Source organism: Scylla paramamosain, chromosome 10 (assembly GCF_035594125.1).
Source record: "Scylla paramamosain isolate STU-SP2022 chromosome 10, ASM3559412v1, whole genome shotgun sequence".
In the NCBI taxonomy this organism is placed as follows: domain Eukaryota; kingdom Metazoa; phylum Arthropoda; class Malacostraca; order Decapoda; family Portunidae; genus Scylla; species Scylla paramamosain.
Genome location: NC_087160.1, coordinates 28,261,932 through 28,269,431, shown reverse-complemented (window position 1 = coordinate 28,269,431; position 7,500 = coordinate 28,261,932).

Genomic DNA, 7,500 nt, shown 5'->3' with positions numbered 1-7,500 from the left:
CTTTTCTACTTGCTTCTTTCTCGCTCACTCGAAGGGGTTGGCGAGAGGCATCGAAAAACAGCGATCCAAAATTCATGACCCGGGATAGAAGGGTGAGGCAGGGAGGAATATACAGCCGGGAGAGAAGGCGAAGACTTGCTGCCCTCATCATCATCATCATCATCATCATCATCATCATCATCGTCATCATCATCGTCAATCATCATCATCATCGTTATTGTTGCAGTTGTTGTTATTGTTGTTATAGTTGTTATGTATTGTGTTAGTATGTTGGAGAGAGAGAGAGACAGAGACAGAGAGAGAGAGAGAGAGAGAGAGAGAGAGAGAGAGAGAGAGAGAGAGAGAGAGATAGCACATAAATCACTTTAACCTTTCTTAACCTCTCTCTCTCTCTCTCTCTCTCTCTCTCTCTCTCTCTCTCTCTCTCTCTCTCTCTCTCTCTCTCTCTCTCTCTCTCTCTCTCACACACACACATTTTTACATAACACCTTCATACCTCACCCTTGTCATTCACGCGACATCACCGCCACCCACAGATAACACGACATGCCGCAGGTAAACAGGTAGGTGGGTACGCTTGGGTTAAATATATACATGGTGCAGTGGCAGCGGCGGCGTTAGCAAGAGGAAGCAGCGAAGGCGGGAGGGATAGAGAGAGAGAGAGACAATTAGACAAATACTGCTGGCGAGGCTGGTTTGAAATGTAAATAAAATGAGTAATTATTTATTGTGTGAATGTGTTTGTGTGTGTGTGGTAGAGACAGGAGATTAGACAGGGCTTGTATGCTTCTGAGACGAGGCTGTATAGACAGGAGGAAGCGCAGAAGCAAGAGAAAGAACAGTAGGAAAGGGAAAACCGGGCTGCACGAGGAAGTGTGCAATAAAATATGTGGATAGGATACGTTGAAATTCGAGAATGTACGATATTAGGTTACGAAATGTATGTGAGAGAGAGAGAGAGAGAGAGAGAGAGAGAGAGAGAGAGAGAGAGAGAGAGAGAGAGAGAGAGAGAGAGAGCGTGACAAAGTTCAAGATTATTAATATGGAATGTTAATTATATAATCAGAGAATATTCACACGCACACGCACACACACACACACACACACACACACACACACACACACATCTTCCAGGAACCAATAACAGGTGTTTTTATCAAGGTGCGAAAGCCGTGTTGTTTTTTCCTCTCAGTTCACGTCCCCTTTTAGTACACATGGAATCAAAGGGAAAACATCAGATAACACAGACCGCCTCTCTCTCTCTCTCTCTCTCTCTCTCTCTCTCTCTCTCTCTCTCTCTCTCTCTCTCTCTCTCTCTCTCTCTGGGAAAATAATAAAAGGAACAATATTAATGACACACACACATAACCTCCTCTCCGCTTACTCCTGTATTTCTCCACACACACACACACACACACACACACACACACACACACACACACACACACACACACACACACACGAATGCACAATATCTCCCACGCTTTTGTTACCGCTATCATTCCTCCTCCTTCTCCTCGCACTCCTCCTCCTCCTCCTCCTCCTCCTTCTCCTCCTCCCTCTTTCTCCTCCTCCTCTTCCTTCATTCCTGTAGGTGGGAATATAAACACCCACCACCAATTTCTTCACCTTTCTCATTCCTCCTCACACACCTCTCCTTTCCTCCTATTGCTCCTCCTCCTATCCCTTCTCTCCTCCTCCTCCTCCTCCTCCTCCTCCTCCTTCTCCTCCTCCCCCTCTTCCTTCTCCACCTCCGCGCCCTCTCAATTCCCTGTCCTGCCTTCACACGAGAGGGGAAGCTCTGAGGAAGACAGCAGCTCACTCAGGCTTTGTTATAGGTCAGTGCATAGGTCTTGTTTTACCCACAATTCCTATGTACCTATGCACTTCTCTCTCCTTCTCCTCTTCCTTTTTCTTTCCTTCTTTCTCTTAGTATTTTTCTTTTTTTTGTATTGTTTCCCCTTTATCCTTTCCTCCCATCTCTCCTCCCGTTTCAGTTCTTGTTCCTGTTTCCTCATCCTATTGCCTCTCTAATTATTTTCCTTTTTCTTTAGGTTCCATAGTGTTTCCTTATACACAGGTGCCATTATCCTCTTTTTTTCTCTTCCTTGTTGTCGTCGTCTCCTCCTCCTCCTCCTCCTTCTCCTCCTCCTGCTTCTCTCCTCTCGGTCTTGTTTCTCCACCTCCTCGTACTTCTCCTCAGCGTCATCAAAACAAAACAGCCTTCGGGCGGCGCCGTTCCTCTCCGAGTCTCGTTTAGGTCGGGAATAATCGCTCTGTTTGTCCCATGACGCCTTCCTCCCTTACCTCTGCCACCTATCCTTCTCCGCCACTCCCTCCCGCTCTGTCTCCCTCCCATGCTCTTCTCTTTTCGCTTATCCGTTTCTAATTCCTTCCCACTTTCTCTGTCTCCCTCTCATGGTCTTCCAATTCCCGCTTATCATTCTCTGTCACTCCCTACCACTCTGTCTCATGCCCTTCTCTTCCCGCCTATCTTTCTCCGTTTCTCCCTCCCGCTCTCTCTCTCTATCTCCCTCTCATGGGCTTCTCTTCCGTTTATTTACTTTGATTTTATACCTGCCCTCTCTCTCTCTCTCTCTCTCTCTCTCTCTCTCTCTCTCTCTCTCTCTCTCTCTCTCTCTCTCTGTGAGCGAGACGAAAGGCAACTATAGATAACAAAAAATGAAGGATGACTGATCGTGATGGTTGAGAAGGAAAGTGTCTGGCTCAGGATGGCTGGGAGGTCTTGGAGGAGGAGGAGGGGGAGGAGGAGGAGGAGGAGGAGGAGGAGGAGGAGGAGGAGGAGGAGGAGGAAGAAGAGGATTTTATAGAGGCTTGTCTGTAAAATGTGGTTAAAGAGAGAGAGAGAGAGAGAGAGAGAGAGAGAGAGAGAGAGGTAGCCACCATAAGAGCGGCAATAGTGAACTAGTCAGCACCAACCTCACGCACCCTGCCTCACCCTGCCACCCCTTGCCTCACCCTGTCACCCCCTGTCATCCCTTGTCTCACCCTGTCACCCCCTGCCTCACACTGTTACCACCCCCACTGCCTCATCCTGTCACCCACTGCCTCTCCCTACCTCATCCTGTCACCCCCTGCAGCTCCTCACCCTGCCTCACCGTGTCAGCCGGGACGGAATAAGAAAAAAGAAAAGTAGGTGAATAAGTAAGAATGATAGTGAGGAGTTTCTTATTCCGCTCCTGCCTTTCTCTTCTTTTCTCATTCACTAGTATATTATCTATTATTTCATCGTTTTTTCTTTCCTTTCGTCGACTAATTTCCTTGATTTTTTTTTTTTTTTTTTTGGTATGGCTATTCAAAAGTATACAAAATGTTATTCATAAATGGTTGCATCAAATTTTCTTCTATTTTTTTCTTTCTTTTTACAAGTATTACATCATTATTACAAGCATCATCTTTTTTTTTTTTTTTTCTTATTTCTCTCAACACGGGTCTCATTTCCTCTCTCCGTCCAGTGGCGTTGCCCCAGACTTTCTTAACCTGAACACGATGAAAACCATGATGTCACTTTTACGTAAACTCCACATGAATAAATACTTCAGCGTCAGAGTTACCCACTTGACGATTCTTCTCTCAAGTGTAGGTCTGGCGTCCTTTGCTGACATAAATTACTTCCCCCCCAACTCACTCTCTCCCTCTCCCTCTCTCTCTCTCTCTCTCTCTCTCTCTCTAAAGTGACTTACAATAGCCACGTTCTCTCTTCTGCTTTGTTCTTTTGTATTTTTCTTCTTTTTTTCACTCGCTGTTATGAACGTAAATGTAACTGAGCTGCATTTTTCTCGCTTTCTGGGTGTCTGTCTGGGTGAATGTATAAGTATTTCTTTTTTTGTTCGTGAGTGTGGGATTTTGTTAAGAATTTTCTGGTTTGGTGTGTGTGTGTGTGTGTGTGTGTGTGTGTGTGTGTGTGTGTGTGTGTGTGTGTGTGTGTGTGTGTGTTTTGTCGGCCGAAGCAGTGAACTTATAAACAAGGATGAGAATATAACCATATTAATTGATATGAACAGTATAAGTAACAACAACAACAATAACAACAACAACAACAATACTATAACAACAACAACAACAACAACAACAACAACAATAACAATGACAATAACAATAACAACAACAGCAATAACAACAACAACAACAACAACAACAACAACAACAACAACAACAACAACAACAACAACAACAACAACAACAACAACAACAATAATAATAATAATAATAAGAATAATGCCAACAGTAACTGTAATAACCGTCGTGATAAGGATGAACGGAGTGGTCTAAAACAAGCTAATGAGAGAGGGTATCACGTGATCAGCAGGTAATGACAGCAACAATGTACAACAAGATTATCGAAGGTATGATCGCGTAATGAATGTTTGGCGGGAGTATTTGATCCCTATGGACTGATGATAATAAGGATGATGATTATGATGATGGTAATGCTAATCAGAATGAAAATTATTATATATATATATATATATAGAGAGAGAGAGAGAGAGAGAGAGAGAGAGAGAGGAGGAGAGAGGAGAGAGAGAGAGAGAGAGAGAGGAGTGAGAGAGAGAGAGAGAGAGAGAGAGAGATAATACTACTCATTATTATACAATCTCTCTCTCTCTCTCTCTCTCTCTCTCTCTCTCTCTCTCTCTCTCTCTCTCTCTCTCTCTCTTAGTTTCGAAAAGGCATAAAACATATTTTTGTACCCTGTTGGCAGTTTTAGTTTTATTTCATTTTATTTTATTTTCGTTTAGTTACTCGTAATAATATTGCAGAGAAAACGAGCCTCCAGTTCCTCGCGCCCCACGTCACCTGCAGGGGCGTCCGTCACGGCCCGTCACCAGCTAAATGGCAAGCTATTTTATTTACTCTATTTTTTTTTCCCTTTATTTTTCACCGTAAAGATAACTCATCTACATAGCACATAAAAACAAATACCCTCTCTCTCTCTCTCTCTCTCTCTCTCTCTCTCTCTCTCTCTCTCTCTCTCTCTCCCCTCTCTCTCTCTCTCTCTCTCTCTCTCTCTCTCTCTGTGTGTGTGTGTGTGTGTGTGTGTGTGTGTGTGTGTGTGAGCACGCACGTGGTGGCCTCGATTTGTGCCTCCGCAACAGTTTCATCATATAAAAGTGCAATTTTTATAATGGAAATAAAATACATAATACTTTCCGCACGTCACAGGAAACAGAAAAAAATGAAAAATGAACTTCCCCCATCACGGTAGTAAAGAGTTATTCAATAAGGATTATAGAAATGACGAGTATAAGAAAAACAAATGAAAGAACCTGAATCATCATAAATAAAAAAATCTTTGTACAAAACTGTATTGAACCTCTGATGGTATCCTGCCGTTTTCTGCCTCGCGTTCTCAAACGTTTGGTCGTCATCCTTAACTTTCAACAGCCTCTAGTGAAAGCCTTAAGTGTTTCCGATGATGTTTTCATGACTCACTGAAAGTTTAACAAAAAATCTCGCATCATCATTAGAATAAAAAAAAAAAAAACACCCACGAGAGTCCAATTAATTATGGTTTTTGACTCCTGGTGTTACTGAAAGTGGAAGATCAACTTGATAAGGTGTGTGAGGAAGAGAATGAAGGTGAACGGTAAAATAGCAAGGTGATGTTCTTTTTAGAGGAGAGAAATGGAGATATTTGACTCTGAAAACAGTACATATGAGGAAGAGCAAAGCGTTTGAGAATACGAATGCAGTGGTTTCTTTGGTATGATATCCTTTGCCTGACATCATCCGGTTCAGGATTCGAGGCAAAGAAGAAAGAGTATAGATACGAATGACATAAGAAAATTTACCTAACAGTATCTGCTGCCTGCCTGCCTGCCTCTCTCTCTCTCTCTCTCTCTCTCTCTCTCTCTCTCTCTCTCTCTCTCTCTCTCTCTCTCTCTCTCTCTCTCTCTCTCTCATTCACACCTTCAGCATAGGAGTGTTATTACTACTGTTATTACTACTACTACTACTACTACTTACTACTACTAGTACTACTACTGTTAGCCACAACGATTGACGTAATTGTCGCTAAACTGCTCCATATATACGTATATTTTTTACGAATAATCATTCAATATATAAAACCAATAGTTACAATAAAAATAAATGATAATAACTATTTGCTCATGGAGAGAGAGAGAGAGAGAGAGAGAGAGAGAGAGAGATACGAATGGTGGAGGCTTGTCAAGGAGCAGCAAGGAACAGGCCGCCGCGACACTGTTCCTCCACTAACAAGGCCGGACGGGACAACAGCCGCCAGCAGTGAGGACAAGGCTTCTCTACTCGCTGATTTTTTCGCAGAGAAGATGTCAGTCACTGATCCGGGTAGACGTCCACCTCACCTCCCTCAGGAAACAGACCACACCGTCGCCGATGTTCAGGTGACACGTGAACAGGTGGAGCGGCTGATGAGGGAAGTAGAGGAGAACAAAGCCACCGGCCCGGACGACATCAGCCCGCGGCTCCTCAAACGTTGCGCCAGTGAGCTGTCAGGTCCTCTCACCAGCGTCTTCAGGGCCTGCCTGATGGAGCACAGGTGGCCCTCTATATGGAAGGAGGCGCGAGTGGTACCAGCCCACAAGAAGAACTCAAAGTCTGAGCCCAGCAACTACAGACCCATCTCGCTGCTCTCCGTGGTGGGCAAGTTGCTGGAGCAGGTGGTGGCAGGTGTCATCTGTCATCACCTGAGTGAGCACCGCCTCCTCTCAGACAGACAGTTCGGCTTCCGGCCTGGCCGCTCAACAGCGGACCTCCTCACCCTCCTCTCCCAAGGCTGGCAGGATGCCCTGGACGAAGGTCTGGATACTCTTGTGGTGGCCCTGGACATTGCTGGGGCCTTTGATAGGGTCTGGCACGCGGGGCTTGTAAAAAAGCTTTGCGCCAAGGGTATCCAGGGCAACCTCCTTGCACTGCTCGAGGACTACCTCCAGGGGAGAACCCTCCGGGTAGTCATCAATGGACAGGCATCCCAGCCGTTACCTATACAGGCCTCAGTTCCACAGGGTTCAGTGTTGGGCCCGATCCTGTGGAACATATACATCGATGACCTCCTGCGGCAAATCCCGACTCTGCTTGCATACGCCGACGACTGCAATCTCTCCCGCTCCTACTGCCGCTCCGACAGTCAACGAGCCGTTAGAGAGCTAAATAGGCAGCTCAGGCTGGTGATGGAGTGGGGAGAGGCGTGGCAAGTCAGCTTCGCTCCAGAAAAGACGCAGGCCATGGTCATCTCACGGTCCCCAGCTGCCTCCCCAGCCGTCTCAGGCTGTCTGATTTTTGGAGGCCAGACACTTCCCCTCCAGGAACACGTCAAGTTGCTGGGAGTGACAGTGGACTGTGGCCTGCGCTTTGACCGCCATGTTGCTGCTGTTGCCCACCAGGTCTCCCAGCGAGTCTCTGCACTGCGTCGGATGTCAGGAAACCTCGACTCCCGGGGCATCCTCACACTGTACAAGGCTCAGATACGGCCTTGTATGGAGTACAGTGCCTTGT